Below are 23,599 nucleotides of genomic sequence, written 5' to 3' on the forward strand. Positions count from 1 at the left end.
TTTTACGCAGCATCGCGATAGAAGCATTTTGCTCTAACTACATATTCTATTGTGTCTTATTTGTAACAACGTATTATCTCAGTTGTGCGTCGGCTTTTGTGTGGTGAACATCGTTAAGTTCTCAAGAAAAGTGCCATATTTCGTTTTGTGACAATATTAATAAAAGGTAAGAGCACTTTTCTATCTCTTTCGTTATCGTGTATATTGCGTTATTTTAAGATATGACGTTGTGTATGTAAAAATTTGAGTGAATTCTTGCAGTGTTTTTTAGTGTTCTGACGTTTTTGTGGAAAAATATAATTTTTAATTCAGTAATATTATGTTTTAAAACACTATTACAAATAAGATGTATTAGTGCAGCAATAGTGCATTAAAGAACTATTCACTGTTATGACATTCTTGCACTAAATATTTTTTTAATATAAATAATTTGCTATGAATCATTTCCATTTATGTCAGTATTGTTGTCATTTTCAGTAAAAAAATCATGGAATCTAATTCTCGATCCGCCAAAATGGTGGTAATGGCTTTTTAAAAAACAAGAAGGAAATGATAAAGAATGGCAGATAAGAAGTACATCAACAGTGTCTTCTGCTGAAATGAAATCATTTTCTGAAGATGATGACGATTCTGTACGTGATACTACATACATTCCACCCGATATTGTCAGGAAGAGTAACAGTCACTGCTAAGCAAATTCGACATCAGACACTTCTGAGGTCACCAATTGTCCGTGTGAATGGGGTCAGTATCAAATGTGTGACGCAAGTCAAATATCTGGGGCCTAAATCAAAAAAGTAAGAATCTATATATTATTCTAAGACAAGGCGCTTATTTCCAGAGATGTACAAAACGTACAGAGACAAATAATACATCAAATTAAAGTGTACTATCTGAACTTTGCACAAATTTTACAGATTTTAAATTCATTGAACCACTTTTGATATATTAGCGTTTAAAGTTCTTCAATTTTTACATTAAGCTAATATAAGCAGCGCTTCTACAGAAAAGAGCATATATGTAAGAGAATGAATAATTACAAATGTTTCTGTCATTTGCTTTGGTTACACACATACCCACATACGCGAAGGCGCAAGTGCGAAATCTATCAACAACAATGTTGTCTGCTCGGTAGCAAAATGACAATAAGCCAGTGGTCGGCATGAGAGGATCTGTCACTGTGTTGGTGAGCACGAAAAAAAGTAGCCCAGTGAGAAATTGGAATTAAATTTAAGCAAATTTTGTAAATAATTATTAGTATAATGAAAATTAACAAAATGTTTTTTAAGGATATTATTCCCTATTATCTTTAAAAGACTTGGAACATAAAAGGCATTGCATGGCACCAAAGGCATTTAGAATCATAAAATATTTCTCGCAGGGCATATTTGGTTTTGCGCTATAGTCTTGCGTGATGTTAATTCGTTGCTGGCTCGACAACGACTGAACGACAGATCGTAAGCGTACGTGTGAAGTTAGTTTGCACAATTGTGCTAAGAAATGCCGACCACTGCAATAAGCATAGATAACTTGATACGAGACTCTTTGGTTCGAGAGAGAGCTGTCAAAACTCGCATTTTTTATAACATTTGCCACTGCTGAAAATTTTTAACTTGGGTTTTTAATAAATTATACAAAACACTAAATTAAACACTTTGAAAATAATGCATACATACATATATATGTAAATGCTAAAATGCAAAATCATTAATTAATTTACATAAACATTTATTTTGCCAAAATATGTTCACACAGTTTCATTTCACACTAATTTCGTGAAGTAATTATAGCGCTGCTTTTCTGGCATCCCGCCTTTTTCACTAACTGCTGGTTGACGGCACCCTGATTGTGTTTTATTGCCAGCTCAGAAAACAGATCAGCTGCAAGCGAGAGAGCAAGAAAAGAGATTATAATCAAGTTATCTATGACAATAAGAGAATGACGAATATTACGAATTACAAATGTTCGCTTTGGCATGTGCACTACATACATACAGTGCCACATATACAGTATGTCAAGAATGAGTTTACACATGGAAAATAAACACACTTTTTCAATTTCAGTAGCAAAATATATTGCTTTTTGCTTTAGTTTAACTTATTTTTTTGTTCGATCATATTTACATACAGTATTTACAGGGAATTGGTACAAAAAAAACGGAAATTCAATGGAAAAAGCAAACAAAAAACAACAAAAGCAAATATCATTCAATTTTGTTAGTGTCAAGAAACTCTTTTCACTATTCGTTTTTTTCACTATATTAGCATGTGTTACACGATCAACGGTAATTTACCGTTAACTATTCTACGCAATGATATTTCAAATGATTTTGTCAATCAGTTGGTGATAAATTTTTGCTTTGTTCGCGTCTAATACTCCTCTTACTGTTTTGTTAATATGCCGGGCAAAAGGTTATCATTTGAAGTGGTCCAACTATTGTACTATAATCACCAATTAGGAAAAAGTGTTAGAGAATTATCAGAAATGTTTTCTGTAACACGTAAAACAGTGTATAATGTGATAAATCGTGCGGAAAATGAGGGAAGACTAGAACCAAAGCAAGGAGGAGGTCCTAGATTAAAACTTACTGACCGTGCACAGCGCCTAATGACACGAAAACTTGATCAAAATCCAAGAATTTCGGTTAGGGCTCTTACGAAGGAACTCAACGAAGAGTGCAATATTCAGGTTTCTCATGAAACTGTGCGCCAGGCCATGCTACGACACGAATATGCATCAAGATGTGCTGTCAAAAAACCACTGTTGTCTACCCAAAATGTTGAGAAACGTGTTTTGTTTGCTAAAAAACTAATTTCGGAACCTGTGAACTATTGGGATGATGTTATATTTTGCGACGAGACCAAGATGATGTTGTATTACAACGATGGGCCTTCTAGAGTATGGCGCAAGACATTAACTTCCCTAGAAAGGCGTAAAATCATTCCGACCGTCAAATTTGGCAAAATGTCGGTCATGATTTGGGGCTGTATCTCAAGCAAAGGAGTGGGAAATTTGGCTTTCATAGAAAACACTATGAATGCTAAACAATATTTACAAATTTTAAAAGCCAATTTGTGGAGCAGTGCTGTAAAATTTGGCTTTATAGCAGACAACAAGCCAAATTTCAAATTTTATCAAGATAACGACCCTAAACATAAGGAGTATAATGTGAGGATGTGGCTTCTATATAACTGCGGCAAAGTAATAGATACACCTGCTCAGAGCCCGGACTTAAACCCCATAGAAAATTTGTGGGCATTTTTAAAGAAAAAAGTTGCTAAAAGGCAGCCAAAGAACATGACAGCACTTAAAACTGCAATTCTGGAAGAGTGGCAGAATATACCTAACAGCTACGACATGGAAAAGTTAATTCAGTCCATGAAAAAGAGGCTGCAATGTGTTATAAATGCTAAGGGTTATCATACGAAATATTAATTTTATATTAAAGCACAATTATTACTTAATATATTTAATATAAAAGCCCGTGTCATCATTTGTGAAAAGAGTTTCTTGACACTAACAAAATTGAATGATATTTGCTTTTGTTGTTTTTTGTTTGCTTTTTCCATTGAATTTTCCGTTTTTTTTGTACCAATTCCCTGTAAATACTGTATGTAAATATAATCGAACAAAAAAATAAGTTAAACTAAAGTAAAAAGCAATATATTTTGCTACTGAAGTTGAAAAAGTGTGTTTATTTTCCATGTGTAAAATGGAAAAACCCGGTGTGCAAGCGTGTATCAAGGCCGCTCCACAAACAAGCTCGGTTAGACTTCGCCAAAGAGAACATGCAGAGGTCAATAGAGTGGGACAATGTTGTCTTTTCCGATGAAAAAAAGTTCAACCTGTATGGTCCAGACTCGTACAGTTCTTACTGGCATGACTTGCGTAACAATGACGTCCGCATGTCAAAGAGAAACTTTGGTGGTGGCAGCGTTATGGTGTGGGCTGCTTTCTCATCGAAAGGAAAAGCAAAAATTTGCTTTGTGCCGCCCAAAATGAACTCAAAAATATACACAGAATTGTTGGACGACGCTCTCATTTCATTTTTGGAAGATAAAATGGATGAAGATAGCATTTTTCAACAAGATAACGCTGCCATCCACGTCTCTCAAGAGTCTCTGAAAAGGTTTGAAGAGCACAACATCTCTCTTATGAAATGGCCTGCATGCAGTCCCGATTTGAATCCAGTGGAGAATCTTTGGGGGCACATGTCGCGAAAAATCTACGCGCTAAAAGCTCAAGCACACCTCTTTAAAACAACACTTGAGCTCAAATTGGCTATTAAGGAGGCTTGGAAGATTTGGACCGGACGCTGCTGCAAAATTTAGTGGACTCGATGCCAAACCGTATTTTTGAAGTTATAAATAAAAATGGAGGACCAATAAATTATTAAGAATTAAATAAATGTAGCCTTATTAAAAATTAAGTTAATGCGTTTAAACGAATATGTGTCTGTTTTTGCTATTTGATTTAAAATGCAACGATTTAAATGTAACAACAACAACAAAAGTGAGGGTTTGCACTCAATACGAATTTCCGTTAGTTTAACAAACAATATGAGAGAGAATTTGTTGTAATAAGTGCAATGCAAAGAAAGAGAGAAGTTAGCAAAATTAAATCTAAGAGTGCGTTTATATGTATATGTGGCACTATATGCATGCGCTAAGGCGCTATCTACGATTTGACATGCACTCTCTTCTATGTTGCACGAATATGTATGTACGAGCTAAGGAACACTGCGCTTTGACATGCGCACTCTGCTTTGTTTTATATTCACACATACATACTTACAAACATATGTATGTATATACATATGTATGGGCGAAGACGCAAGTGCAAAATCTAACAGAAATATTGTTGTCGGCGTTATTTTGATTAGAAGTGTTATTGCGTTAGGTAAGCTTTGAGTCAGTTCAGTTTTCTTCCAAAAGTCAAGGCGGCTATTACCAGCGAATACATATGTACATACTACATCGAATTTCAGTTCAGATTCAGATTAATTATTAAAAATAAAATGCCAAACCAAAGGCGAATTAGACGAAAAAGGAGTTTAACAAGTCGAAGAGAAGAGGTGAATGTTATAGATAAAAAGGAATTTTTAATTGTTAATGTATGTATGTATATGAATTGACCTGTTTTATTAGAGCCGTAGTCATGCTCCGTAGTTCTTCCGGAGTATAGTTCGCTTGGGGCTTTGACTAATATATGTTTACAAAACATTTCGGAAGTGAAAAGGTACCTGTACTTTTCATTGTTTTATATTCGTAATATATGTACAAATATACATACTTATTGTCTTAACATTTGGTTGAAATTGTTAGTAGGTAAGAAATACTTATGTAAGTTAAATGTCTTTAAGTTTTTTATTTAAATTTTTATTTCACTAATTTCATTTTTATAAAAAACTGTACAAAAAACGATTCCTTAAAGTTAAAGTTTGTTGGAGCGATGTCCAACCTGCTTGAAGGATAGCCGAATTAAAAGTGAAACTTAAATCTAAGCTTAAGCTATCACCAACTTAATATTCTAAGCGCCGGCAGAACGAGACGTCGGCAGCGACGCATATTGTTAGTGGCGTGCTAGTAGCGTCATTAAAATCCCTATTTTTAGTTTGGCGTTCTTTTAGTGGGTAGCGGTAAAGTGGCGTGCTAGTAGCGTCATTAAAATCCCTATTTTTAGTTTGGAGTTCTTTTATTGGGTAGCGGTAAAGTGGCGTGATGTGTTTGCCAAATTATGTACCTGCATTCCAGAGCTTACATGGTACAGCACACTGTATAACAAAATATTTATTTTGTTAACTCCTCCCTTCTTAATTTCGAACGTCCGCGTTCGACAGCCAAGTGTAAAGTTGTAAAGTTTTATTTGGACAACTGAGAGACTTCGATGTAAAGAGTACTATGGCTGAGCTGTAGAATCGTGTTTCGTACCGTAAGCTTTTGTTTATAAAATGTTTCAATGAGCGACATATGTACATACATACATATGTAGTGTATTTGGCACTGGTATCGTATTCAATGACGATTGGCTTGATTCCTTAGGCTGGTTATAGGTGCTGTTTATTCGCCTTTGCGCAATTAAGTGGTGTATTTCTTAACTATGTACATACATATTTTACATGATTTACTGCTTAAAGTATTTAAATATTAGAAAAAGGGTTACAATTCATTTTCATTTTTCATATTTCACATTCATATTTAAATATTGGAAAAAGTTTACAATTCATTTTCATTTTTCATATTTTACATTCATATTTAAATATTGCAAAAAATTTTACAATTCATTTTCATTCCTACAAGTGATTCTTTACAAGTGAAATTTTTTTTATTTATATGAAGTTATAATATTGGCCTTGGCTCAGTTAATAACATGAGTATATGTAGTAATTTTTTCTTTTTACAATTTCAATTTTAAATATTTTTATTTTAACTTTTTAGTTTTATTTTTGATAGTAAAGTTATATTCTATTTACATTAACGTATTTTTTCTAATTCTGATGCATATTATTTTTGTAATTTTTCAATAAGTTATAATTTTAACTTTTTACTTAAAGCAGTTTTTAATTAAATTTTTATGAACGGTTTTACCCGATTTGGTGAGGACAGTACTGTTAAAGTTTTTAGCGACTATTTCCTCTTTATATCGTGGAGTTAGTTTATTTCCTAACCTTTTATTTATATTTACATAAATTGTGTCACCTATGTCGTAATTCTTCATGGGCGTTTTGTTTTTATTATGATAATTTAAATCGGTCTCTTGTTTTTCTCGTAGCCTCTTAACGTTTTCTTGCCTATTTATTTCTATTTGTTTGGAATCGATTAGTGTTCTGTGGCCAAAGAAGAGCTCGAGAGGTTTTTTACCGGTTGTTGAATGGATTGAGTTGTTGTATTCGAAAATTGATTTGTCTAGGAGTTCCTCAAATGATTCATGCGTATTTTCTGATTTGAGGCAACGTATTATTTCGGTAAGAGTAAGGTGAAATCTCTCAACTTGACCGTTCGAACAGCTTTTATAGGGTGGAGCTTTGTGAATTTCTATATTGAATTGATTAGTCAGCATGAATGTGATTGGGCTGGAATTAAATGATTTTTCATTGTCGAATATAATAACTTTTGGTATTCCTAATGAAATTATGATGTCTCTAAGAGGTTGTTTCAGATCCTCTGCCGCTCGTGATTTAATTTGTTTAATAAGAGCATATTTCGAAAATTTATCTATGGCGGTAAGAATGAGTTGTTTGTTTGTGTGGTATATATCGATATGGACAATATGTCCGGGGTACTCAGGTATTGGTGTGCTTTGAATAGCGTGTTTATGAGGGTGACGGTCGTATTTATTAAATTTACATGTTCTGCACTGTTTCACGATTTTTTTAATCTTGGCCCTCATTTGTGGAAAATAAAACTTTTCTAGAATCTGCAACTTGTTTTCTTCGCTATTTCGGTGGGCACGATTGTGTTCATTAATAATTTCTTTATTTTGATCGGCTGAATTTGTTAGATCTCTTACTAACTTCCTAGTGAACTGTATTTTGTATCACTTGAAACGATCGGCAAAAATTTTTTGTATCATACCTAGTGTTCGTTCGTCTGTCATGAGGCCATTAGTAACCGATAGGTTCAGATATGATTTAAGGATATTGGCTAATTTTTCTTCGTTGAAAGTTACATCAGTTACTGTGTGACGATGATATGTTGGGAATGGAATTTCAAACTTGTAGTCAGTGTTGTTTCCTACATTGAGGATGATTTGGTTTTTGAATACGTTAAGGGGTACATTGGCAAATGGTATCAAATTCTGTGAGGAGCTTTCGTCGCTGTTCTGGGTCAACGTCATAGAGTTAATATGTGAATTGCGAGGGGGACGAGATAAAGCATCTGCAACTTTATTCCTTGTTCCGGGTTTGTACTGTAGTTCGTAATGGTATTCTTCTAAAATTGATTTCCATCGCTTCATTTTAGAATTGGAATTTTTGTTAGATAAGGCGTATGTTAATGGCTGATGGTCTGTAAAGATCTTTACTTTGGCAGTCCCGTACAAGTAGTTTCGAAGACATTTCAGAGCCCAAATAAAAGTTAGCATTTCTCTCTAGTTTGTGGCCTATGCTTCATCTGTTTTAGTATGGGTTCTCGAAATTAATATAATGGGTCTATTTTCCTGTGTTAATACTGCGCCAATAGCGTCTTTTGATGCGTCCGTCGTTAAATGAAATTCCTTATAATTATTGGGATAAGATAGCATAACGTCTTCTGACAATAGAGAATTTTTCACCTTTTGGAATGCATCGATGGCTTCTTCAGAAAGGTTAATGTATTTCCTACTAGAAAGTCTTTTGGATATATGTCCTTCCTCACCCTTAAAAGGGATGTCAAAACGACGATAGAAACCAGACAGTCCTAGAAATAACCTAAGGTCTTTTATGGTTCTTGGACAGGGAAAGTTTTTAATTGCCTCTACTTTTTTCGGGTTGGTTCGTATACCATTTTGGGATACAATAAAACCAAGGAATTCGACTTCTGTTTTCAAGAATTCACATTTGTCGATTTGCACCTTCATATTAGCGTTTTGCAAAGTTCGAAATATGGTTTCGATATTTTGGAAATGTGATTCGGTATCTTCACTAAATACGATTATGTCGTCAATGTATACGTAGCATATTTTCCCTATGTGCTCACGTAAAATATCGTCGAGTGCACGTTGAAAAATTGATGGTGCATTTTTGAGACCGAATGGTAGTCTTGTGAACTCGTATTTTCCGTGTCTTACGGAGAAAGCCGTTTTTTCTATATCGTTCTCTTTTAGAGGTATTTGGTGAAATCCACTTTTAAGGTCTATGACTGAAAATAATTTGTTTTTTCCTAGTTCTGAGAGTACGTTACTGATGTCGGGTATGGGATAACGATCAGGAATGGTGACGGTATTGAGTTTCCTATAATCAATAACGAGTCGACATTTTTTCTTTCCTGAAGCGTATATTTTCTTTGGTACTATCCATACCGGAGAATTATAAGGAGACCGTGAAGGTCGAATTATGTTATTGTCAAGCAGTTCCTGTATTTGTTTTTCAACTTCATCTTTTATGGAAATAGGATATGGGTAATATGCCGAATATATTGGCCTTTCGGTTGTAGTTTTTATTTCACCTTTTATGATGGTTGTGAATGTAAGCTTTTCGTTTGGTTCAGCAAATAAATTTGAGTATTGTCTTATTAAATTTTCGATATGAAGTTTTTCTTGTTCAGTCATGTGTTCTGTTCTGATGCCAATGTTATTTAAGGAATTTGCAGATTGTTGTTTTATTTTGATTTTATAGTTATTGCAAATAGTCATATAATTTTCTTTCGTATGAATGATGGCGGATAGTTCTTTTAGGCTATCATTCCCTAATATTCCGTCGAAGGATTTTAAAGGTGGCAATAAAAAGAATTTTACATTGAAATGATTTTGTTTAAATAAATTTACCATTGTATGGTGAGTTATCTTAACATTACCTGCTATTGAATTTACGTAGAATATATTTTTATTAGGAATGGGGTTTTGAACATGTTTTGGTTGTATGTAATTTCTGTTCGAGCCAGTATCGATAAGGAATTTGAGCAATTCACCGCTAGTTGTTGTGCACTCGAAATATGGTAGTGATGAATTGCTTAATCTAAAAAAACGTATGTCTGTAAAGTCTTCAGTTTCATTAGGAAATGTCTCGTTTATAAATTTTGTTTTGTTCGTGTATTCAATTAAGTTTTGTTCATAATTATCTTGTTCGTTTACGATTTCTGAATTATTGATATGAAAATTTCTTTGTAGTTTTGGTGGATTTTGATTATTGGAAAATCCACTTGTTGGTCTTTTCCCTGTGTATTTAGGAGCAAAAGATCTGTTCACGTAGTTAACATTAGCTGTTTTTAGACTTGGATCTATGTCCATAGGTTGCGGTGGTTTTGGGGCAGTTGGCCTGGGTGGAGGAAATTTATAATCATTAGGTCCGTAACGGTATTGGTTGTAAGGTCTATTTGGTTGGAATACCCTTTGAGGTATTTGTGGCGAGCGAAATGGTTGAGGATAATCGCGATGTTGGTTAGATGTGTTGGGGTGTGAACTATAGGAAAAAAGTGGTGGTGAGCTTGTGCTTAGCCCTTTTCCAATGTTATTAGTATGTCTGGCATACTGAGCCCTAAAGTTTTGATTTTGTAATTTTGTACATAGATATAAAGCTTGTGGTAGGTCTACTGGTTCTTTCATTCCCAATAATCGCGGTAGGTCACCTTTAAGACCTCTAATAAAAGTGTCTAAAGCCTTATCGCGGTATGTGCCCATTAGGACGTTCATGGATTCACTCCCGATTTCCATACACGAAATTTTATTCAAAATAAGAGACAAATGTTCATATACGGCTTGATAGAATTGTTCCACCGTTTTGTTGCCTTGAACTAGAGTAATCATTTGGTACTCAAGTGTGCCGAGATCCCGCTTATCTGCATAATGCAGAGTCAAACAACGTGAAATGCTGTTCCAGTTTAGTGGAGTATTATACGACTCCAAAACATTATCAGCACTTCCAGTTATTTTATTTCTTATAGAATTTATAATACCAAAATATTTAGCTGTTCCTCTGATAGGTTCGTACAACTTCAAAATTCTATCAACGCTCTTCTTCCAAGAGCTGTATTCGATTGGATTTCCCGAAAATTCTCTGAGGCAGCGAACTACGTCAGGAACCTTATCTAGTTCATCAATATTATGCCTATATTCGCTGTTAATTACTTCATCTGTACAGTTAAGTTCGTTATGATTAGTTTGTCTGCTGTCCTCGCTGAGGCATACATTTCTCACTATTCTTCTAATCAGAGCTTCTAATTCTGGTGTTACGTTTACTTGCTCTATAATTGGTGTATTAGCAGGAGAGGGTACGGATGGTATATTTATTATTGGTGGACGAATAAGGTTGTTTGGGTTAGTCATTTTGATTATTTTTTTTGATTATATATTTTTATTCTATTAATTTTTTGTTGTTTTTTAGGTTATTTTCGTATTTATTATAAGAACCGGAGGGTCCCCCCGAAGGTGGTGAATCGTGGTCTTTTTAGGTATTTTTAGTTATAGCTGTATAAGCCTCTAAAAAGGTTATTATTGTTTTAATATCGAATTATATCCGATCTCTGGAGGGTCCCCCCGAAGGTGGTGAATCGCATAGACGTTTTAAGTTAGAAAATTGTTACTATTATGATTTTTCTCTGGAGGGTCCCCCCGAAGGTGGTGAATCGCAGAGACGTTTTAAGTTAGAAAATGGTTAATATTATGATTGTTCTCTGGAGGGTCCCCCCGAAGGTGGTGAATCGCAGAGACGTTTTAAGTTAGAAAATGGTTAATATTATGATTGTTCTCTGGAGGGTCCCCCCGAAGGTGGTGAATCGCAGAGACGTTTTAAATTAGAAAATGGTTAATATTATGATTGTTCTCTGGAGGGTCCCCCCGAAGGTGGTGAATCGCAGAGACGTTTTAAGTTAGAAAATTATTATAAGGACTAAAATTTCCTTTTTAATGTGGTGTTATTTTATATTGATTTTCAACAAAATATTATAATTTTAATTTATAATTGTATTTTATTTTATTATAAGGATTATTTTATATAATTTTATTATAGTTCGTTAGCTAAATTTGCTTTTATGTTATATTGAATTAAGTAGTAGGAAAGCAACTTTTTTTATTTTTACTAATAAGTATTCATATATACATACTGTATCAAAAAATGAGGTTTTTTAATTTTTTTGTCTAAAAATCTAAAAATACACTTTTACATAATACACTTTTGTGAAATAAACCACTTATTCAAATTTTACATTTTAGATAGAAGATAATATTCTTTTTAACACTTTTCACTTATGTATTTAATTGATTGAATTAGATAATTAAAAATGTGAATCAAAATACTTAAAATTAGCATCTTACACGTGCATGACTGGAAGAAGTGTCCCGTTTAGTCCTTTGCGTCGTTACTAGGGTTCCCCCGATGGCCACTTTCTCGCACGCTTCTCTTCCTCAAGCATGGGTAAGAGATCGAGATGGACAATTAATTCGGCTAGGAGGATAATTGATTAAAATTCCACTGCAGACTCCTTCAGGCTGTTTTGTGGTTCTCCAATCCGTTGGGCGCCAGTTAAATGTCTTTAAGTTTTTTATTTAAATTTTTATTTCATTACTTTCTTTTTTATAAAAAACTGTACAAAAAATAATTCCTTAAAGTTAAAGTTTGTTGGAGCGATGTCCAACCTGCTTGAAGGATAGCCGAATTAAAAGTGAAACTTACATCTAAGCTTAAGCTATCACCAACTTAATATTCTAAGCGCCGGCAGAACGAGACGTCGGCAGCGACGCATATTGTTAGTGGCGTGCTAGTAGCGTCATTAAAATCCCTATTTTTAGTTTGGCGTTCTTTTAGTAGGTAGCGGTAAAGTGGCGTGCTAGTAGCGTCATTAAAATCCCTATTTTTAGTTTGGAGTTCTTTTATTGGGTAGCGGTAAAGTGGCGTGATGTGTTTGCCAAATTATGTACCTGCATTCCAGAGCTTACATGGTACAGCACACTGTATAACAAAATATTTATTTTGTTAACTTATATTCAAAAATATCCTGTGAAATCGGCGAGGTCGTATTTTAAATAGTTTTTGAATGGCAGCGTTCTAAATAGCGACCGCTCAGAGGTGCAAACATATATAAGTGAAACTTTAAACGCGTTTTTCTCGAAACGCCATTTTTCAAATTTGCTGACATTATAACTCAACGAGAAATTAACCGATCGACTTCAAATTGAAACTGGATATAGTTGAATATATTTGCTATACAATAGACTACGATCTTTTTGATTGGCTGAAAATTGTCAATTTGGCATTAAAAAAACGACAATTTTTTTCGTAGAAAAACGATTTTTTTTTTTCAAAATGGCGCCATTTTCTTAATTTTTGATATTTTTCAAAGATCGTAGTTCATTGTATAGAAAATATATTTAAGTTTAATAAACATTTTGAATTTTTTGTTTCAGCTACTCAATCGACCGGAATCATGCCAGCAGTTGAGGCACTTTTTTTTTTGGCACTTCCGCAGACAGCACATTACTCCGTTATTTTTCAATATTTTTGTAAAATTTTTTTTTTTTAATATAGCTAAAAATATACTTTATTACGTCCATAGAACGTCGAAACATTCAATCTAGTACTTTCTTTTAAAAAAATTCACGAAAATCGCCTAATTTTTCATGCGTCACACTGGTATAGCCCCTTAATACGAATAAAAACTACTATATAGTTGTTGTTTATTATATGTAGAAACTATTTAAATCTTTTTAAAGAATATCATAACAACTGACTTTCGTCTTTTCAATACCCAATAATAGGATTTAAGCTTGTTAGCTCTCAATCATTAAATGTTTTTAATCATTTTCCATTGAAAATATACTATGATGCTTCAAATTACAAAACCTTTCATCAAATACCTTTAAATTTCACAAATTCATTTAATTTTCATTTTTATAAGTGGTCTTGAACGATGCAACTAATCCCTCCGTTTACATATTTTTTTGGTAAGATTTCAATCTGGCCATCGCTCGTTTTCAATTGCTAAACGTCAAAACCTACTGAACTCGATTAGCTGTCAAAGTTCAGTAGGTTTTGACGTTTAGCAATTGCTCTCTCCCTTCCAGTGAGAGAGGAGTTAAAGATCTCTTTATCTCTGAATATAATAATGTCCTATTACTTGCACGTTGCAAGAGAGTATTGAGAAGTCTCTTTTATCGTGAGAACAAGTATTTCAGTCGCACAAGGGAATGTCGTGCAGTCGTCGAAAACATCATTGCTTCATCGAGTCGTGCATGAACCTCTGTTAATGATGGTAACGTCACAAAAAGTAAATAAAGAATGATTCAAAATCATGGTGTTGGTATCAGAGATATAGCAGCGAAACTCAACATATTTTACGAAGTGACTCTATCAATTTGGTTAATGTTCGAATGTGCCTGTAGGAAGCGTGGTAATGCTAGACTCGTTCCAAAATACCTGAATCTTTTGCAAAAACGACGTCGAGTAAAGGTTACGAAAAAGATGCATGACTAAGTCGCTGCGATCCCCATAATTATTAAACGCATTACTATTTCTGGAAACAAGACGTTGTCTTAATAATATGACTTTGAAACTGTCCAACAATCTTTTAAATGGTGCTCTAAAGATGTGCCGCCACCAAAAAAAAAAAAATGGTACGTGGAGTCCCTACGCGCGGAAGAAGTTATACTTCTTAGTGATATTCAGAAATGCATATTATTTTATTATATCATTTTGTATGAAAGAAAACTAGAACATTTAAATTCATTATGCACATTTTATAAAGCAAAGTCTAAATGAAGGAATTTTGACTCGGAAAGTAGTTCTGTCTCTTCGTTGCGGAAGGGAATATGCAGCGTAACCATCTCTCTTTTGTACTCCTCGAATTGGGTTGTCATATTATAATTTGTATATCTTATATCATGGTGTTTAGTCAATTTCTTGTATTCATTATTGGCGTTGAATTTGTATTGCGCACAAAACTGGGCAAAAGTAAAATGAATTTTCTTTTTATTTTTCTTTGCAGTTTTTCAATAAATTTAAATAAGTTTCTTAATAAATTTAAATAAGTTTTTTAATAAATTTAAATAAATTTAAGTAAATTTACATGTATTTTCATTTATATTTAATTATCAATAAATTTTTTTAAAATTATTTGCCCTAGTTGTCCATTTTATTTTCTCACACATTTCAGCCGATTTTTGTATAGAAATTTGACCGGCGTAGAAGTAAAGTGCGAAACAATCATACATACATACACATATTATGTCGTTTGCATATTTGTCTGTATGTTTGCGAATGCAAATGTTCTACAAAAGCATATTTCTATACTTAAACAAAATTATTTGAACCATCGTATATTTCTTAAATGCATAACCAAACCATACTTAAGACAACGCCACGAAAGTGTCAATGGTGGTGTTGGTGGTAAGCACATGACAAGTCACAATGTGAACGCAGGTTCGAATCTCGACGGACTTAGTCTTCAATTTTTGCATTTTAACATAGTTTACTATACTAATAAATATTTTTCTTACTAATAGAAATTAAATTTATTACAGCAATATACCTAATATACATATACATAATATTGCTGTGATAAATTTAATTTCTATTAGTAAATAAAATATTTATTAGTATAGTATACGATGTTAAAAGGCATACATCTTCTATCCTATCTTGTTTATCTGCACATGCTCATATGAATGTATACTAGGTTACATTAAGTTAACTTCTGGGTAATTTCTGGAATTTTCGAACTTTTACGGCATATTGAAATTTTTTTTTGTAAAATTCAATTTCTTATTCTAAAAAATATATTATGCCTATAGTTTTAAGATAAAAAATAAGAAAAATACAAGAATAATCAATTTGGTAAATAACGGGCACCCTAATGTATACGCATGTGCGCGTTCAGAAATTCAAAGAATTCGCACAAAAAAAAAGAGAGACGAAAGAAATAAAGTCACATAAACTAGTTGAGAATTCACAAAAATGAAAAACAAACGAAAGAAAAATAATGCGCAAGCATACATAAGCGTACTGTACTTATTGACCGCATTATTTTTGCGTAAAACCTTGGAATTTATTCATTAAAATCACCACTCAGAAGTCGTTTTATCCGTTGTAAACATCATTTCTAATATGCCACAACACAATATTAGAAATGAAGTTCATAAACCTCACGCTGTCAGATAAAACGATATACCTCGTCTTCGCCGCCGTGTTTGAATAGCTCGGCCGGTAATCCATCGGCCCCCGCCGCTTTGTTGTTCTTCAGGCGGGTAATTGCTATTCGAACTTCTTCATGGTCGGGCAATGGGACGTCTGCTCCATCGTCATCGATTGAGGTATGGAGATCGCCTTCTCTTGGCGTTGTGCATTCTCTGCCATTCAGCAGGCTGGAGAAGTGTTCCCTCCATAATTTAAGTATGCTCTGGGCATCGGTCATCACCTTTGAGGGTTCTGGAAGAGTATGCTCCGGTCTTGAAACCTTCTGTAAGCTGCCGCATTTTTTCGTAGAATTTTCGAGCATTACCCCTGTCGGCCAGCTTATCAAGCTCTTCATAGCCCGTACCCTCAAAATTACCATTTTATTTTGATTTTTCCCAGAATCTCTTTAGTGACAGCTACTTTCCATCTCCTTATGATATATATCTATAGTTCGAATTCGCTTTTAAGTTGATTTAGAACAAGTTACAGAATGTGGAGCTAAAATAATTTATTTAGTACAATTGATGAGTAATTAACTCCAATAACTAATTTCTTACTACCCTTCTCTTTCTGATCGGTTGTAGAACTTAATCAATAATTTCGTTATAGTAAAATCGAAAAAACGTTCTAGTAATTTATTTGGTATTGAAAATGGAATGAGAATGCATCTTACCAACTTTTATTGAGGGACGATTTAAATAAGACATACATACGAATGCCATTTTACAAAAAGAACAAATACACTTTACCATCCTGTGAGCCTCATCGCCTCCTAACTAAAAATTAAAATAATGAATTTTTCCTAACTGCTGCTGGAAAATAAAAAAAGTAAAGCGGCTAAGACAGTTCAAGACAAAAAACAGATTGTGTTTTGTAATTCTCTGTGTAAGTGCAATAAAGCAGAAATATTGCTAGAATACTTGCAATTCTGTCAAATGCCATAGAAAGCATAATGCTGAAAAAGAAACTTGAAGTAAATGGAAGCTTTCACATTAATGCTTATATCTCTTTACCAACTAATATTCATATTCTTACTTCTAATAACACCGGTCAACACGATTTTTGGGTCTGACATCTACATGTTAAATTTTTGTTTCTCCTCTGACAAAAATAAGGAAACAAAATTTTTTTCCGGTTAAAGTTTGCTTTCGTAGAAATTAGAGCAATTTTTCGATTTTTAAGAAGAAATTACTGATTTTTATATTTTTTCTACAACTTCACTATAGATTATAATTAGAAAACTTTTTTTTAGATACAAGAGTCGTTGAACAGAATGAATCAACATCATTTTTAAAACATTTTTATTATTTTACTAAACTTACAAAAAAGCAAAAAAAAATTTAAAAGTGCACACTTTAACTTTTTCTTTTATGTTCATAGGTACTATCTCTTAATAAAGACCAAATATAGTATTATTACTTAAATTTTTACAAAAGCAAACTTTATACGATAAAAAGGTATTTTCTTATCGTTTTTGTTCATAATTAATCAAAAAATCATAAAATAAACTTTAAGACAAAGAACGAAAATTTTTTTGTAGAGTACACGACTCTGCATGCAAAGAATATTTCTAATCATTGTTCACCATTGACTAAATCTTAACTGTGGTCTTCTTCTCATTCGGTTACTACAAAACAAAGCGATGTTTTTGGCTGTAATTTTTTTAAAAAGTAAAAACTTTGATTATGCTTGTTGATCATTTTTATTTGGTCTTTTAAATTTTTTCACATCAAGTCAAGAAAATGATATCATGTAAATGGCCGCCGCCACAGTTGATTGTCATTTGAGCCCTTTTTATGGCATTTTCCATCACTTTGGCCAGAACTTCCGGCGATAGGTCCTCACATTCTTGACGGATATTGCCTTTAAAAGCTGCAAGAGTCTGAGGCTTCTTGACATAAGCCCACGACTTCAAAACGTCCCATAAAAAGAAGTCAGGAGTGGTGAAATCAGGCGATCTTGCTGGCCACTGCAAATCGTAAACGGGATATTAGGCTCCCGAAAAATCTATCCTTCAGCATATTGGTTGTGGCACGCAGTATTGCGTACCACTGTTTATTTACGTGCATTTCGGATGTGTTTTCTACATAAATGTCAAAACAGAACTGACATTAGAGGTCAATTGCAAAATGTATAGCATCTTTTGATAGGAAGATGGTGGTGGTGTTATCCGTCTTCGGCGGTTGGTTGCCTGATATCTTGAAAGACAACTGGCAGACAAATAGTTGTATAAAACTCAGATACGCGTTGTCCCAGTGGTACAGTTACAATGTGTCTAGTCTTTTAGGCTTATCTTGAAACACCCATACCGTTCAGTGCACCATTATCCACGTGCCACGATATCCACGCAATATTGAATGTGCGCTGGCTCCACTGATGTCAATAGTTTTATAAGTCTCCGGATAGTTCACATGACGATCTTGCACTGTAAGCTTGCGAGCAGCATTAATATTGACCTACGATATCGATTGGATTCACCATACAATCGATAAATACTGGCCCTTGATGAAGCTTTATCGTTTCTTGATTAGTTAGTTTACGTCGAAAGTTTTAAAAAATAATCGCTCGAAAATGTTGGTGGCTTATAGCCGAGATAAATATTTAAAGTTACTGTAAACAACACAATTATCGCTCTTATGTCAAAACATTTTAAAAATGTGTAATATCAAAATTTACAATAAAGTTGAGAGCTTCGTCAGCATTTAAAGTCGTCCAGTTTATCAATATACCTAATAGTACAATGGTTTCTAAAACCACACGAATTGTAAAGTTTGAGATTTCTAATGACTGAGTGAATAGGTCTTACTCACTTCCATATCCTTAAAATTTGATACTAATTTACTGGATTAGTGCTATTCAACTTTATGCATTTAAAGTTCGGCGCAACAAGATTTAACAGTGATTTATACGCGACGATTATTATTTGTCTAGATTCGTCTTTCCGACTTGAAATAGCCTGCATTAAATTATTTTATCTTTAACATTTCTTTATAAATTGCTCATAAAATCAAAGAAGTATATTGTTCATTATGAAAACTTAACATTCATCAAAAGAGTAGCAGTAAGCAGTAGCATTACTTAAATAATGTACATGGTTAGATTTAATAATCACAAATAACAGAACAAACTGAAAATTATAGCATCAAATAAAAAAAAAGGTGCGTGGAGTCCCTACGCGCGGAAGAAGTTATACTTCTTAGTGATATTCAGAAATGCATATCATTTTGTATGAAAGAAAACTAGAACATTTAAATTCATTATGCACATTTTATAAAGCAAAGTCTAAATGAAGGAATTTTGACTCGGAAAGTAGTTCTGGCTCTTCGTTGCGGAAGGGAATATGCAGCGTAACCATCTCTCTTTTCTACTCTTGGGTTGTCATATTATAATTTGTACATCTTATATCATGGTGTTTAGTCAACTTCTTGTATTCATTATTGGCGTTGCATTTGTATTGCGCACAAAACTGGGCCAAAGTAAAATGAATTTTCTTTTTATTTTTCATTGCAGTTTTTCAATAAATTTAAATAAGTTTCTTAATAAATTGAAATAAGTTTTTTAATAAATTTTAGTAAATTTACATGTATTTTCATTTATATTTAATTATCAATAAATTTGTTAAAAATTATTTGCCCTAGTTGTCCATTTTATTTTCTCACACATTTCAGCCGATTTTTGTATAGAAATTTGACCGGCGTAGAAGCAAAATGCGAAACAATCATACATACATACATATATTATGTAGTTTGCATATTTGTCTGTATGTTTGCGAATGCAAATGTTCTACAAAAGCATATTTCTATACTTAAACAAAATTATTTGAACCATCGTATATTTCTTAAATGCATAACCAAACCATACTTAAGACAACGCCACGAAAGTGTCAATGGTGGTGTTGGTGGTAAGCACATGACAAGTCACAATGTGAACGCAGGTTCGAATCTCGACGGACTTAGTCTTCAATTTTTGCATTTTAACATAGTTTACTATACTAATAAATATTTTTCTTACTAATAGAAATTAAATTTATTACAGCAATATACCTAATATACATATACATAATATTGCTGTCATAAATTTAATTTCTATTAGTAAATAAAATATTTATTAGTATAGTATACGATGTTAAAAGGCATACATCTTCTATCCTATCTTGTCTATCTGCACATGCTCATATGAATGTACATATGTATAGGCATGCGCGCGTTCAGAAATTCAAAGAACTCGCAGAAATGAAACAGAAACGAAAGTCACACAACATAGTTGAGAATTCGCAAAAATGAAAAACAAACGAAAGAAAAATAATGCGCAAGCATACATAAGCGTACAGTACTTATTGACTGCATTATTTTTGTGTAAAACCTTGGAATTTATTCATTAAAATCACCACTCAGAAGTCGTTTTATCCGTTGTAAGCGAACGATTTTCGAAGAAACATCATTTCTAATATGCCACAAGACAAAATTAGAAATGAACTTCTTAAACCTCACGCTGTCAGATAAAACGATATACTTCGCCATTGCGGGTCGATTTCCAAAAATTGTAAATGAAGACTAACTACAGAAATGATCCTGTAAAGTATAGCCTTAATTTTTCAACGGCCAACGCAGAGTATTTCATCCAAAATATACGCAAAATAGTTGAGAATTCGTAGAAATGAAAGACAAACGAAAGAAAAAGAAGCATAACTTCAGTAATGCACAAGCATACAAACATACATATGCGCAGCAGCAGCAAGGAAAGAGGTAATAATCGGCGATCCTTTGTATATTTTTTTCATGCATAACCAAACCATAATTAGGACAACGCAATACAAGTGTCAATGGTGGTGTTGGTGGTAAACGCTTGAAAAGTTACGACGAGCACGTAGGTTCGAATCTCAACAGAATTTATTTTTAATTGAATATGTCACCAACCAAAAATTGAAACATTGTTCTACAAAAACAACAACAGCATAAGCATGGCAACATTGTGTTGTTGGTTGAAAAGCCGAGCTGTGCCGAAAGAAACGAACAAACGATCGCCGATTGTCACCGCTTTGCTTGTTGCTCGAACATCTTCGCAGACAAGGTTGCGTAGATTCATATTGAGCAAGTTTGCGTAGATTCATATTGAGCAAGGTTGCGCAACCTGAATCTATCGCAACCTTTTCCGAACTCGTATAAGAAGTATAACTTCAAAAACAAAAATTCGGTGAAGGCAATGGACCCCACCTAAGTCGAGGCTTTTAGCAAGGTAATGGTGATATTTCATTCAATGTCATTTCTAGAATATTGTCCGCAGTGCTGAAGTTGATCCGAGCAATAGTTTCGGAGGTGCGGCCCTGAAAAGTTACGTACTCTCGACACTGTATTTTTAAAGTCTGTTGTCAAGATTTCTCACGAACTGCTCAATCAATCCCAATAGCGGCCTTTACACGGTCACACATGCGTGACAGCATGTGTGACATCACACCAAGTTGTATCGTGTAAAGGGTAAAAAAACGTGCTTGTCACGCATGTTCAAAGTTTTTAAACTTATTTAATTTTTCTGCTGGTGTGTCACACATGTGTGACCGTGTAAAGGGCTGCATGATGCACGCTGTGTATTTTTTCAGTCGAAAAAAGACAGTGTTTAGTAACGGTGTCGCGGATGAATGAACAGTTTTAGAAAGAGTTCTTTGAACTATATCACAGCTTCCCAGAACTATGGCAAATTAAAAGCGAGTGCTACAAGAATAAAAATAAAAAGAATGCAGCATATGAAGTGCTTCTAACGAAACTAAAAGAAATTGATGGTAACGCTAACATAGAGAATTTAAAGCACAAAATTAATTCATTTCGATCGTCTTTCCGCCGCGAACTTAAAAAAAAAGAGTGAAAAATCTGGCGTTGGTGTGGAGGACATACACATACCAACGTTACGGTATTTTGATGACCTCTCCTTTTTGGAAGACCAGGAGGTGCAAGTAAGCGGCGATTCTTCTATAGAAATTGAGGAGAATGAAGGAGATATTGTTGAAGAAGTAAGTAAATAATACAATCTTTTTAATGTACAAAATAGTTATGTATTTTTAATGACGATTTTGTATACATTTTTTTTTTATAAAGTTAATATTCCAATGAACCGACACTATTGAAATAATCACAAAATATGTTTCGAATTTCCTTGGCGTTGTTGGAATAGTTTCGGCTTGTGGTATTTTGCAATACTGCCATTTCAATGAATCGCTTCTTCTAGCTCTATCTTCTATTCTGCGAAGATATGAAGTGCAAATAACATATCGCAAGTACAATTTTTGAGCACTTTTCTGGGGATAAATTTATGGTGGTCAGCAAAACACGAAATCTTGAAGATATAATTCCAAACGTATTTTCAACAACCCGTCTTGCTCGTGATACTCGGTAGTTGTACTGTAGCTGCTGGTGTGTCAATCCTCTGTGGCTATATGGCTTCATAAAATCTTCATGCAGGGCAAAAGCGTCATCTGCTACAAAAACAAATGGCAACTCTTTGTCAAAACCTGGGGGTTTAATTGGGGAAGGAATTTTTAACTTTCCCTCTTCATGCATAATGCAAAATTTGAGTTTCCATAAACCCTACCATCAGACACTCTTCCATTAGCTCCAACTTGGACCATTGTGAATTGATATTTTGCTTGACAAGTGCCATCAGTACAATACTATATGTTTTCTTGTAGTTGAAATAGTAAGCGCCTGAATGTGGTGGTCTTTTAATGTTGATGTGTTTGCCATCAATAGCACCAAGGCAATTCGGAAAATTCCACATTTCAAAAAACTCCGTAGCAATTATTTTCCATTCTTCTTCATTTTTGGGCATCTGAAATAATAACAACATTATTTTTTTTATCGTTTAGAATCGACCACCTTCTGCAAAGAAATATAAAAAAGACTATAGCCGAAAAGAAAGGAGTGCGTTGCTAGCTAAGGCAGTTGAAGCTCTTGATAATTCAAACCAATCGAAGGACGATGCAAGCACATTCAGCTCAACGTGGGAATTGCTTTTTAGAAAACTTTCTTCCAAACAACAACTCTTTGCCAACAAAGCAATAATGGAAGTTTTATATCAAGGAGCATTGGAACGCTTGAATGAAAACTCCTACAAATTATTTGAAAATAGAACGACACAGCATAGCTTTCCACCACGATCTTCTTCAACGCCATTTTTTTCAAGCGATACTTCATCTGCAGCTTCACAATATTTTGTTTCCACACCGCTGCAAAGTCCTGAGGAGCTTCAATCCCATGCGCACCAACTCCAGCCATCCAGAGAAGTCATCACTCTACATCAGTCAAGTCATCACTCTGGACCACAACAACCTCAGTTTTTACCTGCAATCAGCATAAATTCGTATGCTAATAGAAACAACCTTGACGCGAGCACAAAATATAGCAATTTTAATGAATTATTCATCCGACTCAGATTATTCTGAACTTTTTCGAAATGTAATTATTTTAAGTATAGCTTATAAGCGTTCATATTCCTTCCTTTGGGGCTTTAGTTGTTTACATTTTGAAAAATGTCTTATGTTTTTTGTTAAATAATACTTACTGAAAAAAAATCCTTGAGAACTTTTACTATTGATTCACATGTTTCTATTATTATATTGCTTAAAGTTGGGGTTGCAATACGTGACGGAAATTTTAAACTTTCGTAGGACTCTCCAGTGGCCAAAAATCTTAGCGTTACGGAAAGACGTTCATTTGGTGAAATTGCATCTCTCATAACAGTATCTTGCTTTTCGATTAATGGCGTTATCAGCACCAAGAGGTCATTGTAAATTGCAACATCGGGTTGACA

General features: G+C 33.8%; 1 long non-coding RNA gene and 1 pseudogene across 1 annotated transcript; one reads left to right on the forward strand and one right to left on the reverse strand.

Moving 5' to 3' along the window:
* Positions 1–532, forward strand: LOC120772151. The gene is made up of 2 exons (XR_005705042.1): positions 1–166; positions 478–532. It is a non-coding gene; the product is annotated as an uncharacterized LOC120772151 (long non-coding RNA).
* A 19,652-nt stretch (positions 533–20,184) lies between these two features.
* Positions 20,185–20,387, reverse strand: LOC120773173 (annotated as a pseudogene).
* Positions 20,388–23,599: the final 3,212 nt, after the last annotated feature.

Source organism: Bactrocera tryoni, chromosome 3 (genome assembly GCF_016617805.1).
Source record: "Bactrocera tryoni isolate S06 chromosome 3, CSIRO_BtryS06_freeze2, whole genome shotgun sequence".
NCBI lineage: Eukaryota > Metazoa > Arthropoda > Insecta > Diptera > Tephritidae > Bactrocera > Bactrocera tryoni.